Here is a 20,915-nt window from a genome sequence, read left to right as displayed (position 1 = left end):
ACCGTCCATCACTCGCAATTCGACGCCATTGAGAAGAAGGGGCTCTTCCACCCCCCTCCTCTGCTTTCCCCGGCTCTTCATCATCGCCAAGACGCTGCTTCCAGCGTCTTGTTCAGTGTTTTTGCACTGCTTCGGCCCGACGCCGTATCGGGCTGGGGCAGAACGGTCCCGCCTCCTCCCTCCAGGAATATACGGCCGTCTCCATGCGTGCCCCCTCCTACCCCGGAGGAGAGTGTTTCGTGGAGGAGTATTTTTTGTTTGGTTTAATTTTTCTCTGCCGTCGTCGCCTGCATTGTTGCGCCAAGCAAGGCCCGAGGCCGTCAGTGCTTCTCGGTCGTTCCTTTTTAATAAGGACGGCCTGAATATCTCTGGGTGCCAATGCCGCGACAATGAAACCTCCCGCCGATGACCGCAGCAGCGTCTGCCAGGCATTGCAGGGGAACGCGACATACATTTCTCGCAGGCCCGCTTCCTTTCTCTGCTTTTTGTTTTCTTGTTCGTTTGCTCCCTTTCCGCCTTTCTCTCTTCCTCGGCGTCTTCGCCGTGCGTTCTCGGCTTGCAACTCCTTTGTGTACTTTCTCGGCGCGAGGTTTGTCTTACTCCTTTCGCCGCCACCGTGGGAGGAAGGCATTCGGGATCGTCGGTTGCGCTGATTGCAGACGTCGGCGGCGTTCCGCAGCGCGCGGTTGTTCTCCGTAGCGCATTGATGCGACGACGGGCGCCGAGAGACCGCATCGTCGTGGTTAGGGCGTCATTTCCCGAAGGAACACCACCCCCCAACGGCTGAGATCGGGGATATAAGCGAGCGTGAGTGGCTCTCACGGCTGGACACTTTTCCGGGCGGACGACTCGGGCCTGCGTGGTTTTCGTCCGTTATCAGGTGCTGGTGCCTCACTTCTGGTTCCTCCGTCTTCTATCGTCAAGGTTCGTGTGCACCGAAACGTTTTTGTCTGCATTTAAGAGAAAATCTGGTGAATTTCACATTGATTATTACTTTCCCGTTTTCTTCCGGGCGTACTCGTCCAGCTAGCGGCGCCAGATGTTTTCTCCTTTTTTTGCCGGAAAGTTCGGCTTTTGTCGGCGAGTTCTTGTTACTGATTTTTTGGATGCTTCGCGAACGGGGCCGTTTAGGACTACGCATGTGTGGATCGATATTGCTTGGTGGCACTGATCAGCTTCTAGCCCGCTGATATCGGCGTGATTTCACGCGCCCGAATATTTAAATGGTCTCCTTTGTGCAAATATGGTCACCTAGCTGCGTGCTCGGCGTCAAGGATTTGTAAGAAAGAAATTAACATTGGCGATGTGTTCACCGCCAGAATGGTACTACGAACTACGGGGTGCTGTGGAACCTAAAATTGGCTCCGAAGGGAAATAATTTTGATTATCATAGTCAGCAATTCGGCGTGCTTAATCCTCGCATCGGATCCACGTTGTGTTATCTCTCACACACGTAGCTATGTCAGCGGATAGATCGAACCAGCGCCTGTGCGCCCACTCTCAAAACATCGACGGCCTGGTTTCCGTGCCGTCCATGTTTTCTTGCCGCTGTCAGCTAACGCTGCCGCTGTCAGCTAAAATGTCAGCTAACGCTGCCATTTGAAAGAAAGAAAGAAGTCCTTTTCCACATATTGCAAGTATGCCGGGTCATTTCGGAATATAATGTAGCATCAGGATTTGAGAAACATATCGATACCGATCTCCAGGATGACTAAAATCTGGACGCCGATTCTGAAATATTAACTATTTGTTTCACTGTGATGCTTCAACATATGGTGTCCGCTTTGGGTGCGCTCTAAAAAACAATAAAAATAAATGAACGAAGACACTCATGCACGGTCCGGGCCGCGTGTTTGAGACCCCTGATCTATATTGTACTGACGTCATATTGATTTGTAATGCGCTTTCACGCCAGTTGAGCCTTCAGAAACGTTGACTTCGGCCCTTTTCGTGGTTAACATTGTCGTCTAGTTCGTTCACGTGCAGGCTGCAAAGATTATGAAACATGCTGCCGATTCGTTAAACTTGGCCCTTCGAATTTGTCAGTGTGTGTCGTCATCGCAGACGGCAGCAAATCGCCATGGGTTGGGGCCCCTCCCCAACCCATGGCGATTTGCTGTATGGGACGAGGGAAACGGCTCTTTCAAACGCACGTAGACTTGTTAGATTGGTTATGGATCGATTGAAGGAAACTTGGAACTTACTACGCATTCCAGACCTCTCACTTCGGGTGAATGCATACCAACGATGAAATGTTTTTTTAACTGGTTTTGGTTGCCGCCATAAGTGTCGGCAGGTAGAGGGGGGGGGGGGGGGCGCAAAAGGGGCACTCCCCCCCCCCCCCCCCCCCCCCCCCCCCCCAGCCGCACCAGCACTTGCCCCCGTCTTCTTCTACCCTCAAGATAAATTCCTGCCGACGCCCATGCTGGTCGCGCCAACAAAGCGTTGAGCAAACGTCGCCATATATAGCTGCGTACGCCACACTAATGACGGCTTCCCTCGATAAAAAAAAAAAAAAAAAAAAAACGCACATTCGGGTGTAAACCACTACCCTGCTTTTCGAACCTTAACGTTCAGTTTCAGGCCAGCCAGCGGAATGTGGTCTCTACGTGCTCACGAGGGTCCGCACCACCGCCACCACCCGTCGCCTGGCACAGTGACGCTAGAATCCCGTCTATTTGTCGAATTGCGGTGGGGCCGAGATAATGGGAATCCGCACACAGCCCAGGCCTGGCCGGGAACGGCCCCATCTTCCCGCGCCGTCGTCGTCGCTGGCTGGTGGCATCGTCCCCGACCGGGGGGTGGCCACCGCTGTTCCCCTAATGAGCTCATCGCGGAGGCCCCGTCGTAGGGGACGCTCGCTTTCGGATGCTGCGCGATGGCTCGACGCTGCTGGTGGCGGCGGCGGTTCGTCTTCACGCTTGGCGCGCTCCTCTAACACCGACCTGATAAGAAGGCCCCGAAAGCGGGCCTCCTCATTATCTCGGCCGCCCGGCGATTGGCCGGACACCTCCTGCTATTGTGGCTTCCGACCTTCCCGACGGTTTCTTTCCAAACTTTGGTCGTCGTGCGGCGCAGCGGCTGACGACCCAGTACGCAGGCTTGCCGCTTATCTGGTCGGTGTGTAGCGCGCTCTCGCATCCCTTTTAGCCGGGGCTGTCCGTGTGTTTTGCGCGTGTACCCAAGCGTGTCCTCTCCGGCGGACGACAGAGGGAGAGAGCGTGCCTCGTTCGGCATTCCCCCTAATGGGATTATTAACTTTTGCTTTCGCATCTCGCCACTTCTACGCTGTGGCAGAAAACGACTTTGTCGGCCGATGCGATCTCATCTCTCCAATTTGCTCTCTCCCCTGCCGGCGCTGCGTTCGCTGTAATACGGTGTACGCGCTTGTGGCGTTTTGGTAAAGTTCATCCGCCTACGGAGTATCAAGCAGACGAACTGTTGAGGCAGTTTCCTCTAGCTTGTAAATCTTTCGCGATGCCTGGAACGGACGCGCTCATGCCGGACCATAGATAGTTATAGAAGAGGGGAGAACCTCTCCCGGTACGGTACCCGGTAAGAGATCGGCGCCATTGCGCATGTGCAGAGGCGTCAGAACTGGTTGTGCTCATGCGCAGGTGTACCGGGTACCGTACCGGGACCGGTTCTCCGCTCTGCTATGACTCTCTAATGTTGGCGCGTTGAAGGTGCGGCCATTGTTCGAGGGAATCGCTATTTTGTCAGAACGCTTGATACTGCGTTGTAAGAGGACTGTTTGCTTAGCACTCTTGTCTCTAGGGCTCGCATTTGCCGACGCTCAGCAGACCCGCCGTGGTGGCTCAGTGGCTAAGGCGTTGCGCTGCTGAGCACGAGGCCGCGGTTTCGATTCCCGGCCGTGGCGGCCGCTTTTCTGGTGAGGCGAAAAGCAAAAACGCCCGTGTGTACGAGATTTCGGCGCATGTTAAAGATCCCCAGGTGGTCAAAGTTCACCAGGAGCCCTCCACTACGGCGCGCCTCATCGCCTGCGTTGCGTCGGCGCGTTAAACCCTACACACAAAACACAAGTTAGCCTGAATGGGAGTTTCTTGGCTGGGATACGTCTTTTAAACTCCTCACGACAGGCGGCCTGCTCCCACGTGTGGTAGTATGATGGTGGAAAAACTACCAGTTTACACCGGGGGCCACAAGCCGTCGTAAATAAGCGCATTTACCACGGTTGTACCTCTTCACAAAACGCAGTATCTGGCTGTGATTACTGCGTTTGTCCTAATGGGAGTATTAAAAACTCCCATGCCACCTCCATTTCCTTCTCCTCCTCCTTCACCCCTTCCTCCTCTACGCGTCCTTACAAAATGGCTGCCAGTTGGTGTCGTGTGTCGCGTGAGCTCCAGCGTCCCCGAACATTTATTGCCAGTGTGAACTTGCGGCCGGACGAACGGATGTGAAGTGCTTCCCAACAACCGAAGCTCGTTGCGAACATTGTGGAACCAGCCTGGACTGACGTGCGACGGACTGCAACGTCGCCTCCGAGTCACCGACCTTCGAGCCGACGGAATACGCCAGCGAGCCGACGCGAGGCCTAAATTCAGTGATCGCTGAGAGTGGCTCGTTAAAAACAACGCGGTTGTGCCTCTGCGAGGTGGTTGAAGGTAAGATTTTCACGTTTTTTATTGTACGCAACATTTTGGGATACTCGTGCCCCTTCTAGCGTCAAATAAACGTTTCCCGCGCCACTGCACGGGCGATTCTCCGCCACTCGAGGTGAGCGTTGCTTGAAAGACGGCACCATGCCCGGAACGTCATTGGGGAGGCCGAACGGTGTGAACGCAATGCGTATTTGCGCGGGTCTCGAGCAGAACACTCACTCATTCACACTTGCAAGCAGAATGAAAACTGTCCGAACTCTGGACGGCTGTTAGGTGTTTTTGTTAGGCTGTGTCTGTGGCTTACTGGCAAGCGAGGGTGAAGTTGGCCGGTGAAACGTCCCAGGACGGCCGCTTTTCCTGAGAAGTAGGTGTGGTGCCAGCCGCGCCTGCTACGAGGAGGGTGACTGCCGCGTGCCGCCGGCGATTGCATTCACTGGAAAGGGAGAAGGTCGGGGCCCCGTGGGAGCTCTCCGTACGCTAGGCGCGTGTAACTATAACCAGCAAACGCCATTCGAGGGAGCATTCTGTAGAGTCGACAGACGACTGCTTATTTTATTTTATTTATTTTTTTTGAAGGGGGGCACGCGCAGGTGTCACACCGACCGAAATTTTTCCTTAACTTTCGGTGAGGGGAGAGAGGGGCAGTGCGGGGGGTAAAACCTGAAGCTCGTTCCCAGAACACTACACGCAAGGAAAAGAGGGAAAGGAAGCATTTTGAGAAGTTGGTCGCCACAAGGGTCGCGCACCTTTTTGAACAGCAGAACACTTCGTTTTGACGAACTAGTGAGCGCGCAGGTGTCTCGGACAGAAGTGCAATTTTGCGTAGCTTTAAACAAACATTCAGACATTCGGAAAGTTGGACACAAGAGTGACAAGTGCAGCGTCTTTACAGTGCCGTTTCTTTTTTTTTTTTTTTTTTTCAGGTCAGATGCCCAATATGCCTCTGTATTTGTTACCGCAGATTTAAAGCGTTTTGCTATCCCTCTAATGAATGTGCTGCTGTGGCTTCCAGGGGAATTCGCAAGGGGGTGCGGCAACGTCAGCGTTTGGGAGGCTGGTGCAAGCAAACAGCGCATCGACGACATGCTGACCTCATTGTTTGCAAATGGCTTAAATTTGTTTCGTTGAGGAGTGTTGTAGTAGATAAAGCTCTTTCCAAGATACCTTGTGTTCTCGATGCAGGTGTTTTGTTGATTCTGTGTTTTTATTGCCTTATTAACGTGTTCGCACGTATATCGTATTCATGTAATTTTTATGCAATAAATTGACTGTGCAGAAAACAAACTTTTCACGTTTCGCCATTCAACGTTTGAAGCGGAAAAAGACTAGAAATTACGTGATCCCCAACGAAAAATAAAAATGCGGCCTGTGCCCTTATTAAGAACTCCCAAATGCAGTAATACATTCCACTGCAGCGCATATATATGAAGCGCACAAAAACACACAAAAAAAAACCTCGAATGCAGGTCAACACTGCTCCCAATGCGCCCCCTGAAAACTCCCAGTTGGAGGAAACAATACACTCCCAATGGTACCCCTGGAAACTCCCATTGTAGTGGCAGTAAAATGAAACTCCCATATGCTACTGAAAAAACTGCCGAAATAATGGGAGTAATGCGAAACTCCCATTGGAAGGAGTTTTGAAAACTCCGAATTGGTACTGAGTTATGACACAAGCCATTTACTCCCATTCCGGCTTATTTGTGTTCTGTGTGTACAGTCAATCTATCAACGACGCTCAGCAGAGTAGTAGCAGTAGTAATAAGGTTATTTTGCCCAAAAGTTGTGGCCCCTGCCCCACTGAGTTGTTCACTTAGTCATCTAGACAGCGGGGCTCCCGATTCCAAGGGGAGCCCCATCGCTACGGCATCTGTGAGCCGCTGAGCAGAAAATTTCTCACAGGCGTCCAGCTTTCTAGTTTGGCGTTCTGGCCGTGTTCGAAAAGCGGCCTACTGAACTTCAACACTATTGCCAGCGCTCACTCAACACCAAGTAGCCTAATGTCTGCCTTGAAGAAGTCCGGCAATGTGGCCGCATTTGTTCTTCTCCGCAATAATGTTTTCTCCCCTGCGATGCGTTTCCGCCTGACGCTGTTCCGGATTTTCGCATGAGAAACCAAAGGCGGAAGAATACCGGCAACTTGGGGGGGATCCGGGGACATGGAATGGACTATGGCATCGGAAGACTGGAAATGTTGGAGGAATAAGGAAGAGGCTCTCGTCCTGCAGTGAACACAAACGGGAAGAGGACGATGGTGATGACGATAATGTCGCCGAGACGTCCGCAACAGCAGCGCGTGTTCCAGGACGCAGATTAGGCTTTCTGTAAAACCACATGCACGCCCTTATTCAGCGAAACAGTCGTTGATCTGAAGAGCTGACCCCCAAAAAGGACAGGGGTGGTGAAGACTAGACTTTATACAACTGAAGTTTTTTTTTTTTTTTTTCGCACGCACTCATTTTTTTTAGCTGGCACAGGTCAGATAACACTTGAGTTTTAGTAGCGCAATCGTGTCTTGCCTTCACCGTCCCTGTTCATTTTGACGCTCAACTCTTCAGATTACGGAATACCGGCTAGGCCAATCAATCGCGCTACTAGAGCAGTCGTGGCTCGATTTTTCTTAATTAAAGAAGTTTACGCCAGTATACTTGCAGCTTCATAACCCGAATCATCCAGCAGAATGACACAGGAGACAGCAGTTCTTGTGTTACGAGGCAGTGAAGTAAGCGCTGATGTGTCATTTTTCCCTCTTTTTTTTTTGTTCTCGCAACAGCGCGAGGCCAGGACAAAAGAAAAAGAAAACACCGAAGTCTAAGGGGAAAGCTGTCTTTCCGTGTGCGCCCCCGAATAGCCCCCGCGTGAGGCTTGCTGCGTTCTGCTTCGAGCCCTGGGAGCAGCTCTGTCCCGCTTGAGCGGTCATCGAGGTCGCGACGTAACTGGGTCATAATCAGCGTCTGCCAGCGAGACGACCGTTCGCTTATAGGCGGCGAAGGAAAGTTGTACGGGGAAGCTGCTGCTTCTTTCTGTCAGGGCTAACCGTCGAGTGGGACGACGGCGATGCCGGAAAATTGCACGAGGCGTCGGACCGCCGCCCTGCGGCGCAGAGTGTGCAATGCAAGCGACGGGAAACGGGCATGATTGCGGCGTGTATGAGCATGCGCAACCTGCTGCGCTTCTTCGAGGGGCCGTGAAGGCAAGATTCAAGTTGTGGTCATTAAAAACGATGCTTTGTCCCGATGGCAACGGTACCGATTTCAGCGCAAACTTCAGGAAAATAATCGAGATATTGAAGGAAAAACAGATCAAGCAGTGGCTACTCCCCGGCCACTTTCCGGCGATGTCTCTGGGATGACGTCACAGAATCTTGTTTGCGTGATTGGCGGCCGCCGAACGAAGCCACCGCAAAAGAAATGTGACTGGGCTATTGTGCATTCCAGTTCGGTTTGATTGCATCACTTCAATGATAATGTGCTCGGTTAGCTCACGAGTAACTATGTTTTTGTTTGTGTGCCACCTATTGCGCCACTACTGACGTCGTGTAGCGCGAAATTGAAATTTTAACACGAAAGTGTTTTATTCCGGGATACACAGATTTCGCTGACGTCAAATCCGTCACGGGGATGACACCAGTACAACGAACCAAGCGGCCTGTAAAGGGTGCACCCCTGCACACAGGGTCTTCTTGCGGGGAAGTAACCTTTAGCAATAAGGAGTACGTTATAATTAGGGTTGTTCGTTTTCGGGTTTTATATTTCAACATGACAGTGTTTTATTCCGGGATACACCAAGATTTCCCTGACGTCATATCCGTCACGCAAATGACGCCAGTACACCTTTGCCGAAGCGCCCCGCCAGCAGGACGTCGCTCGCCAAGTGCACCCACAAGGCAGCCGCCAACCTGCAGATCATGCTCAACTGCAGATTTCACTTTCGTGTTTTACCGATTCCTATGAAAGGAGAATCAACCACAGTTTTTTTCAGTGCTTTTCTCATTTCTAGGTTTTTTAAAAATGTCTTTCGTGACTGTAATGGAGGCTACCGAAGGCTGCTCACCAAACAAGGTTGTATAGTATTGTTTTCTTGGCCCTCTCAAGCTGCAGCCGTGGATGTGACAATTACTGACGCAGTTGTTTTCAGGAGGTGTCGCGTTTCGGGGAAACGAGCAAATAACGAAGCCACTACCATATTTTATTGTACACTGAGGCAAGGCGCTTAGACCACGAAAATAAATCCCGGGCCATCTCCACTAACGTGAAACCTGAGGAGGGGTGAAGCATACAGTGTATAAGTGTATTCTTGGCGCCTTGGCGTTTTTGCCGACGGAGATGAAACCATTGGGTGGAGGAGAGGTATACAGCATTGCTGTAAAAGTCTCCTGTCTTTGAAGCACGAAGCTCTCTATGGCGAAGCGTAAGCGAGTGTCCCGGGTGTTTTTTAGTACGCTTTACACCCAACCTCCCTCCAAATCCCCACCCCTCCCCTTCACAGTGGGCGGCGCAGCTGTCCAGCTCTGAACCCGGCTCCCAGCTTAACCTGGTGAGACGGGCCCGGACTGCCAGCCAGAGCCAGGGACTCCTGGACTAAGGAGTCTCCCCACTGGTCTGCCTCCACACACGGAGTCAGATTGGGCCTGAATAAAAGTTTTTTCCTCCTCCTCCTTACGTCCTAGCGCGGGGAGTAAACGAGTTTCCCGGTGTTCTAGTGCCGTGACTACACGAGACGACGGTTACGACGACGGCATGATACGCAACAGCCCCAGCCCCTCAGGGACGTCTTTCCTAAAAAAAAAAAAGTAATGCTCCAAGGCGCCGAGTCGAAGGTGCATGTAGGTGCTAACTATTTCGCACATGATATTTTGGTTGTGCGGCCGTCCGCGGTCCCTGTCGTGAGATTTCCATTCCTACTTGGTGTAATGAACATTCCGCATCTGCAGGTGTTGTGCGGAGTGAGCGCTAGTCTTTCGCCAGCATGTTGCGTGCAAGTCGGAGGTTGCGAAATACATGCGGACGAACGCAGAGAACATCCTATTGTCGCGAAGAAGACAACCGTATATCGTGAACAAGCAGTTAGATAAACGCAGTTACGCTGTTGATTTCAACACCGTTAGTTGCACGCGTTGTTTTACGCTTAACTCGGGCCTAAAATTAGAATTCGAAATCTTTAATTTTCCTGCTACAAAGTAAATGGAGTATCTCAGCCCATATTCACATTGTTTTTAAAAATTTCACCACGATAAAGTCATTGCCATTTTGGTGCGCAAATCCGCGCGACACTTTTCACGTGCGAAGTTTTAGAGCAATAAACAAAACAAAAGGGGGTGGCGGCCCAAGGGGAGAGTGTATTGATCACTTCATTAATGTAAAACACTTTACTACGCCGTGCAGAAGACGCGCCGAATTTAAACTACCGGTTGTCAGAGAAGCAGCCTTCGCGCGTCTCTTCATTCGAGCATCGTGAATGATCACCACCCGAGGAATCCTCGCAGAAACTTCGCTAGCCGCTATATTTTTGAACGCTTCGGCACTTTTCAATTAAAACATTTCGTTCGGCTATATATATTTGTGCGCAAATTATTCGTTAATTCGTATACAAACGCAAGAATGGTGCTCATGATTTCTCGCCACTCGTAATTATTTAAAATATTTACCCTGATGGTGGGAAATTCAACTTTTCTCATTTAAAATTTTTCGTCTAATCCGAATTCTGCGCAGCACGCCTGCTCATTGTTTCGAGCGTGACCTTGGTGACCTTGAAATGACGTCGCTTTCTCTATCGCACCCGTCTTCTCGTCTATCAGCTGAGCACAGCCCGCCGCGCGGCCGCGGAGAGAGTGACCCCAAGTGGCAACACCCTTGGAAGAAGCAGCAGCGTTCAAGGTTTCGGTTCGCTGACTGCGTAATGACCAAAACGTGCACGGACAGCGGGCAGACGCCGCCCCAGTGGTTCGCGCACCGCCTTCGTTCGCCGTAGCAGCGGTCAACGTCGGGCCTGCAGACCAAGAGGAGGCATTCGTCCATGTCTGGGAATACGCACGCATGCGCAGGCCGGGGCTCTTTCTTCATGCTGCAGTGACAGCGCTAATAGTGCTGCACGCGCCCGGCGCGGCGCAAAATGGCCCATATAGTATATTTCGGAGGCCCTTCATCATGCGTCGGCACGCCAGAGAAAGTAACAGGCTCCCAAAAGAAAGGAGCGTTGTTGCTGTTGTTGATGCTGTTTTCGTTGCCGTAATAGTGCGCCGCGGAGGGTGTTGCCGCGTGTACGTGACATCAACATGCGCGGTGGCCGAAGTGAGACCGGCGGGGATGCAGTAATCGTCTCTCGCCCGTGCGTGCGGCGTGCAACCCGTCGGGTACGCATCACTTGCCTTTCAGGCCGCGTGCTGGTAGAAACGCCTGAGGAAGGTGCCGGCAGTTGGGTCGGTTCGGTGCGGTGTCGGAAAAAAGCTCTCTGCTGAAGCCCAAAGAGCCAGATCCTTGGCCATTTCGTAGGGGTTCATCCTTTGCTGTTTTGTCGCAAAACTAAGTAAAAAAATTCGGCCACCTTCGCAATTGAGATGCGAAGACAGGAAACAGCGGAGCTGGGGGTCTTCACTTGTTTTAACTTGACTTTTCCTAGGTCTGCCCATTTTATCCTTAAATCGAAGACCTGACCGGAAGAGCTGCTGTCGCTGCCCAAGCTCAAGGCATATCCTGCGGAATGAGGACACCTCTCTGAAGCCTTTCCTCGTTGTCATTAAAGTTTAGTCTCTCCCTCTCTCTCTCCCTGCCTTGAACTCGGTGGTGTCATGGGACAATGGCGCTCGGTGACTGCTGCGACAAGGGACTTCTTGTCTTTTGTTTGTCACTGTGGTTGCAACGAGAGGTTGCAAACGTTTATACCCGGTGCGTCTGTTGTGTACGTGTTTCTGCGTCTGTTAGTATACGTGTGGGTTGGCATTCTCCATCCTTTCCCCTTTTTCATTGCCCCATGGAGTAGGAAACCTGGCAAAGCGGACCTCTCTCCCTCTGCCCCCTCGGGATCTTACGTGACAGATCCACTGGGCTGTTGAAGGGTTTCTTCATCCTTGGCTCAGTCCAATTGGTTTTTTCGCGCGCTATCACCTGCATAATTGTTGAAAGAAAAGAAACGGGCAAGGAAGGGGGGCGGGGTAGGCGTAACAGGGAACGCAAGAGAGAGCAGAGGAGAGGCGAGACGACGATCGAGATGTCGTCTCCTCCGCGCGGCGTGAACTCTCTCCTCACGACCGTCGAGGTCAAGGCCGACGACGGAGTGCGGCAGCAGAGCACCACGAGCGAAAGACAGCGGGGGAGAAAAGCGCGAGCGGGCAGCAGCATCTGCAGCCGCTCTCACATTTCGGGCGCCCACGCGGCTTGGTTGATGGTCTCTGCTGCCCGGACTGACCTCGTTCGGTCTCCTCTCGGCCCGGCGCTCCTTGTGGACAGACTCCCACGCCTCGGTGCTATGCTGGCCAGTGCAGTGTTTCGCGTTTGCGTCTGTGCAGAGCCGCATTCTGCACGGACGCCCGTTGGTCTGCTTTGCGGGAATGCCCCGCGGTGTCCCGCCTGAGTGACCGGCCATGGCCGAGGCGCATCTGGCCAGTTTTGAGTTCTCTCTGCCCAGCTGATGACTCGGGCTCGAAGGTGCCGCCGCGCGCTGCGTGGCATCTGCGTTGTGGAGGCAGAAAGACGGAGCTTGTCGGGTTGCGAGAGGGCAAAAACAATGCAGTCTTGCGCTGAGACAGGGGGCAGAGGTGGGCTGGAGGAGGTCGAATGCCGAACACCGAGCGGTTCTTTATTACGGAAGAAACGCACCGTGTCTCCCTTTACACGTATACCGCTTGGAGGTGACGTCGCACTGGCGCGCCTCGGCACAATGGCGATTGGGCCAGTCAGTGTGGCATTTCGAAGGAAAATAGGACAGAGGAACGGGACAGACGGCGTACGGCGTTTTGGTGGAGCCCAGCGCGCATCACAGTCTGCGGTAAGATGCGGTCGTCCCGCCTGCCTTTCTCTGTGCGCCTTTTTAAAGAAACCGGTTTTTACAAGCGTCCATTCATACACGCGGAACGTATTCTTGTAATGTAAAGAGATGCGGGATGTGTAGCGTTAGCACGCCGTCTCCTCTGAAAGGAGTTGAGGGCTGTGTCCTTCATTGTCCATATATACCGTACTTTGAGAGGATGGCGTCCCGAGTGGTACACGCCACTGACACGAGCAGCGGTGTTTTCGCCAGCGCAGCGGCTGTGCGAAGAGCACGGCGTGCAAGTAAAGCGTCCTCGGCAGCTGCTTGGACAAGAAGGCTGGCTTTCCGTGATCTCTCGGCATCGCACTGGTTCTGTCAGTGCTTTCAGCGAAGGTATACGTCGCAAGAAACGGCTGCAGCCGTCGCGGTGGGCACATTTGTCGAGTGCGGCGTCAATCCATGACCCCACAGCAGGATCAAGAAGGCCATGCCGGAATTGTCAAGGCTATCGCGGCCGTATGGGTGACGTCGCCTGTGTCCCATGCTGGGCGCCAGCTGCACGAGGGCTTCGGTTGGCCATCTGTGAATGTGGCGGTTGAGCGGCCGGCATTGCGAACACAGCCTGCAGTACCGTCCGGTGCACAACTTCTAACGTAGCGCTACGAGTGAGTGCGCCAGGAAACGTGGGAAAACAAGGCCTGCTACGCGCGCATTCTGCGCCTGCGCAGCTGCCTCGGTCGACGAACGTCTACCGGATCACTTTTCTACGCCATGGTATATCCAAAGGCATGGGTGGCATTTCTTTTTCTGCCTAAAATACGCGTCAGTTCGGGGTGCCTCTGAATAGTGCGCTGGGTGACCTGCTCGTAGCGTTACAAAGACGGGGGATCTTCCCTCGGTTGCAAATGTATGTTGATGTATGTTTTGGTGAAGCAATTTTGAGAGAGCGCTTTCGAATCTGCTTTCGAGGGAGTTAGCAGACGCAGTCTACCACAAGTGTACTCGCTCCTGGCATACTGCAGTGTATTACATTTTGTTAGGACAGGAGCTAAGGTGGTAGCAGCTGGAAATGATACTGCGCTCTCGCTTTTCTTCCCTGTCTTCACTGCAAGGAGCAAATTACCCATCACGGTGTAATGCACGGAGCGGGATCGGTATCTCATCCGGCGCCAAATTTGAATGCGTACTATGACCATTTCGTGTGACACTTTTACGTACAGAATTCTTTTTAACACGAGTTTTACTCCGTCATTCACGAATATTTCACTTACGTCATATCCGTCGCGGAAGTGACGCCAGTATACCGAAGCAAGCAGCCTGTAAAGGGTGCACCCCTGCATACCGGGTCTTCTTGCGGAGAAGCAACCTTTATAGTACTAAAGAGTACGCTATACTTAGGGTTGTTTGATGTCGGGTTACATGTTTTAACACGAAAGTGTTTTATGCCGGGATACACCAAGATTTCGCTGATGTCATATCCGTCACGGAAATGACACCAGTACTACACCTTTGCCGAAACGACCCGCCAGCAGAACGTCGCTCACCAAGCACACCCACAAGATATCCGCCGACCCGCAAATCATGCTCAGTTGCAGATTTCGTTGCACATTTCACTTGCGTGTTTTACCGATTCCTATGACAGAAGAATCAACCACATTTTTTTTTTTTTTTTGCTGAAAGTCAAGCATACATCGCTCTGTGGGATAAAAAAAGAGGTAAAGAAAAGAGACAGTCATGCGCAGTGTTATGTGGAAGCATTTTCTGATCTTACCGACTGTCGTGTCTCTGAGAACTGTGCGTAAAGCGCGGGGCCGACAGATCAAGTGGCAACACAGGTGGGCAGCCCACGTGGTTTCAGGAGCATAAGCTGTTGAAATTACGCCGTGCTGCTATGCGACTGTTCAATCAAGCGCAGCCGGTGCAGCTTGAACAGAGGAAAGGGGTGACACATGCGTTCGTGCGACTATGCGAGCCTAAAAGCTCGACTGTGTATGGCGCGACTGTGGCACGGTTGTCACGTGTCAACCTCTTATTGGCAAACGAATTTGATATGGGTTTCTTTCAGAATCAGATGCGTGTTCCTATTTTACTAGGTTCACTTTACTGACAAACCGTTCATGTTTTGTGGTCTTGCAAGCCCCGTTGAAAATCGAAGTGCTGTCTAAAATGTCGGTGCGTGACGCACATCACATCGAAGATTGGACAACACCAGGATCAGTATTACCGTGTCCGTGTTTGTCCGCTTTGAAAACGCCTGTTCTGCGTCCGTTTTATTGTGACGTACTTCCAGTTGTAGGCAGGCTTTGGGTTGAGTTTTGCGCAACTGTTCTTGCAAATACATCTTAAGCGACCAAACCTATTTTATTTTAAACTATCTTTTATCTGTTTATTGTTCCGCCAGCGAACCAACAACAAGGCAATGAAAAATCGTCTGCTCCCAATCGTCTGCTCCGAGAAGCCGCGGCTCATAACTCCGCCGTGTTTGCGTGGCTTCACATCCGGGTGTTCGCTTTTAGCCAATCAGGGCTTGCTCAAAATGGACACTTTTGAAACGGGCACAAAACGGACAAAACACGAGAGTACCGCCCCAGCTGTTCTTCCTCACCTCACTGGATAGGGTAACGCGAGGAGGCGCGTCCATTTGCAGCCGTTTAACCTTTGGCACTTCTGGCCAGCCGTACAGGCACCGACGTTCCTCCGTAACTGGCTCTATCATTCGAAGCACCGAGAACCGATCTGCAGCCGGCTTCCTCGCGTCGTCGTTATGTATAGTAGGCCCTGCAGCTACCTCGCGGTTATGACAGCAAGAAGGCGAACGCGTACAGCTTGACAGCTTCCGTCATGCAGGGTTTGCTCTCTCTAGCTCGCATGGACCACCTGCCGTTTCGGATGTCCTCAAGTGACGCCGAGAGAGGGGGATTAGCGCCTTCTCCTGCAGACATTATTTATCGCTAGACGGGTAGTGCATGCCTCTTTTTCGCGTTCGTCGCGTACCGTCTCCAACGGCCGGAAAGACTCCGTGGCCTAATTCTCAGGGCTATATTATAAGAGCGACATGTCAGGCGGCATATTTGTCATCTCTCGTTACATATAGCTTCCGCATCGGCAGTTGTTCCAACCTTTTCCGGCTCTGACGGGGCGGAGAGGGGGAGAAAGGGTTTTACGATGGCTCCCCCGCGTGCTCCGCGGTTGACACCGTGACGTCGGCGCGGTGCTCTACATATTGGCTCGGCTGACAAACGGCGACAGGTTCGCGGCAGGACGCCCTGTTCTCACGCTTGCGTGGCGGGGAAAAACAGCCGGTGCGTGCGACGACGCGATTGAGGAAGGCGAGAAGAGGTCGCGAGTTTTTTCTCACGCCTTTCGAGACGTGGTTATATTAGTATACGCCTCGTGGGCGGGGTAATCTAAATTCCAAAGGACCGTGAACATTTACCTGGCTCGTCCGGAGTCAGGTTTAACCGAATATACTTAACAGGGTTGGGTTGCGGTGGTGCGACAGCGGAGAAATGTTGACGAAAATTTGTTGAGCAGAGTGTTCTTCCTGGGCAGAGACTTCACTGCCACGCTCAGAACCGGCCGGCCCAATGCAAGTTGTGCGGTTAGGCGCGTTTTTCGTTTGTTTGAGGTCTGATTCTACTTGACCTCTGCTTGTGTCTTCCGGTGGTTCGGTGGAGAGTACTAGGAATGGGTAGAGAACCAGGTAGGATGCATCCTACTACATCCTACCTGGGTACTTCTTCCCGAAGGAGACAAAGGCACTCAAGTTTTTTGTCAGCCTTATGTGAAACCCACGCAACAGGAAACAACCGCTCAACGCAACTCGGCGACTCCGTCATGGTTTCACATAAGCCCAAACTTGTGTCTCCTAAAGACTATAACGTTCAGAGCTGACACGATTGTCAAGAGCTTTGCTCGTTCTTTTCTGATTGTGCGCGTTCGAAACGCTTGGGAGAAGTTCAACTAGCCTTCGTTTGGTAGCGGCGTCCGGCAAAAGAAATATTAACACGAAAGTGTTTTATTCCCGGATACACCAAGATTTCGCTAACTTCAAATCCGTCACGGAAGTGACGCCAGTACAACGAAGCAAGCGGCCTGTAAAAGGTGCACCCCTGCACACACGGTCTTCTTGCGGGGAAGCAACCTTCAGTACTAAAGAGTGGGGTTGTTCGTTTCCGGGTTTTATATTTTATCATGAAAGTGTTTTATGCCGCGATGCCCCAAGATTTCACTGACGTCATATCCGTCAGGGAAATGACGCCAGTACACCTTTGCCGAAGCGACCCGCCAGCAGGACGTCGCTCGCCAAGCACATCCACGAGACAGCCGCCGACCCGAAAATCATGCTCAGCTGTAGATTTCGCTGCACATTTCACTTTCGTGTATTACTGATTCCTACGACGGAGGAATCAACCAGTTATTTTTTTATTTCTTCGGGCGGCAAAAAGAGAAAGTTGAGGCTAGCAGCTAGTCGACTGCACCGCGGCGTTGGTTGATTTCGATCTGTACAATTCGCCATTGTGGCTAAAGCATTCTGCAGCTATATGCATGGGGTTATTTATTTATTTATTTATTTATTTATTTATTTATTTATTTATTTATTTATTTATTTATTTATTTATTGTCTTTCCTTTTTTTGATACGGTAAATACTGCATACAAGTCCACAGTACAGGAAACAGCTTCATTATTAGCGGTAGTTTGTTAATTAAAAACGGTATAATTTGCTTTCACGCTACAGTAGGGATACTTAAACACTTCTATTAGTGCGATAGTTCGAGTAAGGCGATTTCGTTATCACGGGGTTTGGGTTGCCGTATGTTCCTTTCCTTTACTTCTGATATCGCCCCGTTCCTATCAATTCTTTGCTCAAAGGTAATCTAAATTGACAAGTCATCTCACTAGGATGCGGCTCATCGTACCTGCGTGCTTTCTGAGCTGGTCCTGCTGGTGTCGATCGTCCAATACTAATCGGGCGGGGGACATTTATCTTTCGGCGAATGCGGCTATCGAACTTTTGATGAGGCCGACAGCCCCTGTTGAAGCGCACCTGTGGACTCGATACAAAAGGGCGTTCGCAGTTTGGGGAAACTCGAAGGGGAGAAGGAAAGGGGTAGAGGGGGGTGAGGACGCGCACGCGACACCGGCCGCCACCTGAAACATTGATGCAAGCGCACGACGACGCGCCCTTTTGTTTATACGGACGAGGAAAGGAGGTCGCGGTGAATGCTTCGCTTCTTTTTCCCGCGGCAGGAGCGGCGACCTGGTTTCCCTATGCGGAGGAGGGAAGGGGGGGATGAGCCGAGGAAGGGGCTTTGGAGCCAGGGTGAACGGCCATTGATTTTCCGGCGCGGTCCTTGCCCCACGCGCCGCTGGCCTCGGCCCCGCGTCCTCTGTCCGCCACGGCGCACCCCGTTCGGGGCCCGGGGCGAACGAAAATGGCACACGCGGATCCACTCCGGAGCCCGGAGTGGCTGTGCGCCGGTCTTTTGAACATGTGAACCTTCGTCTGGATGAAATCGTTTTGTTCCAATTGTTTCAAGCGTGTTGAAAGGAAATCATGTGCGTTTTAACGAATCGCCGCTTATAACGAAGCGTCGCTTGCAATGAGGCCGTTTGTTCGGAGTGTTTGTGCCTGTCTTTGGAACGTGTAAACCCCACGTCACAACGAGATTCCAGTTTCCCGAGAAGCCAGTTTCCTGCCCGCGATACTTTTCGCGATGCAGCAGCACGGGGTCTGCCGTTTAGTTCGCCCCGTGCTATGCCCTGTACGCGTTCACGGCGCCTCAAAGTAACAGCTGCGTGATGGGTCAGCGTATTCGATTTTGAACTGGCGCTCCACTCTCCGCCCCAAGTTTCAAGACAAGGGCTATTGGTTGAAATTAATTAGGCCTTTTCCGAATTGCCTTGAATAGAGTGCGACATAAGCCTCCCCACACTTATCTTGAATCTTGCAAATACACGTGTAAAAGGGGGGGGGGGAGGTATAGGAAACGAAAGAAAAAAAATACTGAATATCGCCTGAGTAAAAGGTAACAAGTAAAACGAAATTTTCAGACGCTTATCCTGGGTTACTTTTTACTCGGGCAATATTCAGTGGTTCATTTTTTCCCCTCTCGCCTCATACTCCACTTTTATGCGTTTTATACCCACTTTATATACGCCTCCTTTATACCCACCTGTATACGCCACCTTTATATTTTTATTCAAAATATGTGCGGGGAGGCTTATGGAAACACGCTTGTTCTCTGTCCCTCTTGCTTTAGCCTATCGAAGAGTATTTGCTCGCTTGCTGGCGGCGCAACAGCTGGTTTGTGATGGCAAGGGCTGTGTCACATCTCAGAGAGCATCACTTTTGATCGTGCCTTGTAGCATAACTAATGTCTGATAGCTGAGGCAATGTTTTGCACGCCTTTGAAAGCCACGCATTCCGATCGACGCTCCTGGCGTTGGTGAAGTCCGCAATGACGGGAAGGACGGTAAATAACTTCGCGTCGTAAGTAACGAGGGGATTCCCCGCTGAAGGCTTGACCTCGGCGTGCTGCGCTCGGCGGAGCATCACAACAATTTTTCCCTTTCTTCTTATCTTCCTACGGGCGAAACATATATACGACTGCCGATTAACTTTGGACGCAGCAAGCAAGCTGCAGCCCGTTGAACGCAGAGATCAAGACTTCGGCATCCTGACGAAACCGAAAGGCTTAGTACCTTGAACTTTTTGGTACTGAGAGTACACTTCATCAGCCGTCTTCAACGATTTACGGTCACCGTCTCTGAAGAGTTTGTAGTTCATTCTTTGTTTTATTGTTTATCTGCCGCACAAAACTGACGCCTCCCATTTTGTTTTTTCGCCCCATTTTCTTCGGTGGTAATCTGCCACCGTACGTCCGGATACTTCAAATATAATTACCTACAAAAGAGGGAAGAACTCAGGAATGGAAAGACAATTGCGGCTGCTGCGTAATGAAAACGACCCTTCTCTTACCGGCTGTTGTCTGCGTTGCTACTGTACGCCACCAGTATTATCGCGGCGGTGAAGGACGCACGACTTGCACAGTAGAAAACACGGTACTCCTTCAACGCTCCTCTTTTGCCTTGCCCTATCGTGGTCTCACTGTTGAGCCCGTGCGGTTATACCTCTACCGCAGCATTTCTTTGCATCGTCGTGTCCAAAGCAACGTCGGGGTTAGCCTCTCTGTTGACCGGTGCGACAGAATTAGGGGGCAGAGAATTGGGAACGTTTGGAGGAGCGTGGAAGAGGCCTTCGTCCTGTACTGGACAGAAATATGACGACGACGACGACGATGATGATGATTACGATGATGGGCAACGCGTGCGGGGGGGGGGGGGGGGGGGGGCGAACAGGCAGACCCGTCGTTACCACCGTAAACATGGACCTGTACGTGAAGACTGGTACGTCACCATGCTGACGTTAAACCTTGACAGTGATACGGTATCGACGCTAGTAACGTGATGATGCAGCTTTGCAGATTTGTAGATAGGGAAACGACAATGCGTGGAGTACCACTAACCGCATACGAGTATATCGAAGTGATACCGAGTGACCTACAATTCATCGTTCAACTGCCGTCGCCAATCCTGTGTCCACCTCTTTTCTTCCGACTCCCTCGCGCGTTAGGTGTTGTGAAATCGGAAGCACTTCCTCCCCGCGCGAGTCTCCGCCTCGGCCTCAGTGTCGGCCTCAGTGGCTGTGCTCCCCCCCGGTTTCCCTTAGCGCTCTAGGTCGCCACCGCGCGCGCACGCTCCGCTCCGGAGGAGCTCGGGGTCTGACCTCGTTGTCGTCTTCGTGGCACGGAGCGCGGCCGCGGGCCCCAGACCGGGCAGCAGCAGCGCTGCGTCGTCTGGCACGGTTCCTGCCCTGTCGGCGGAGGAGGGACGAGCGACCGGCGGCGTGTGTTCGCGCGCCAAGTTATGCGGGGCGTCGGCCCTGGCCGCCCAGACACTTGCCCAGGGAGCGAGGTCAGTGACGCTTCGGCGTGGCGGATGCGGGCACTGCGTGGAAGCCGGCCCCGCAGGGTCGCTCTCTCTCCCCTCCCGGCTGCTGCTGCCCTTCGGCGCGGCCGGCAGCTGCCTTTGGGGACGCCAGTCATGCCCGATTCCTCACTCTCGGGCTGCGCGTCGCGTTTAATGACGCTTTCTGCACGTGCACTGCAAGTGAGCGGGGGACTTATATCAAAGCGCTATTCTGTAGTGAATCGCGCCCTAGTGGGGGCAACGAAATAAGCTAGACCAGCGGGTTCGTGACGTCGACTACAGTCTTTGTTCAGTTGTTTCAATGAGTTTCGATATGGACTACTTGGGCGAT

General features: G+C 52.2%; 1 protein-coding gene across 4 annotated transcripts in view; it reads left to right on the top strand.

Moving 5' to 3' along the window:
* LOC144151826 (solute carrier organic anion transporter family member 74D-like) overlaps nucleotides 1-20,915 on the top strand; it is a 166,923-nt gene that overhangs the window by 14,978 nt on the left and 131,030 nt on the right. The window contains exon 1 of one of the 4 annotated variants that reach the window (XM_077682967.1): nucleotides 906-924. The exons of the other annotated variants lie outside the window; for them this stretch is intronic. The gene's annotated coding sequence lies outside the window, so the exon portion shown is untranslated. Of the gene's footprint in view, nucleotides 1-905; nucleotides 925-20,915 lie in introns of those variants that run through there. 4 annotated transcript variants of the gene reach the window in all.

Source organism: Haemaphysalis longicornis, unplaced genomic scaffold, assembly GCF_048455015.1.
Source record: "Haemaphysalis longicornis isolate Haplotype H1 unplaced genomic scaffold, Haemaphysalis longicornis Haplotype H1 scaffold_9, whole genome shotgun sequence".
NCBI lineage: Eukaryota > Metazoa > Arthropoda > Arachnida > Ixodida > Ixodidae > Haemaphysalis > Haemaphysalis longicornis.
Note: the sequence above shows the minus strand (reverse complement) of the source record. Positions and strands in the feature narration are given on the sequence as shown.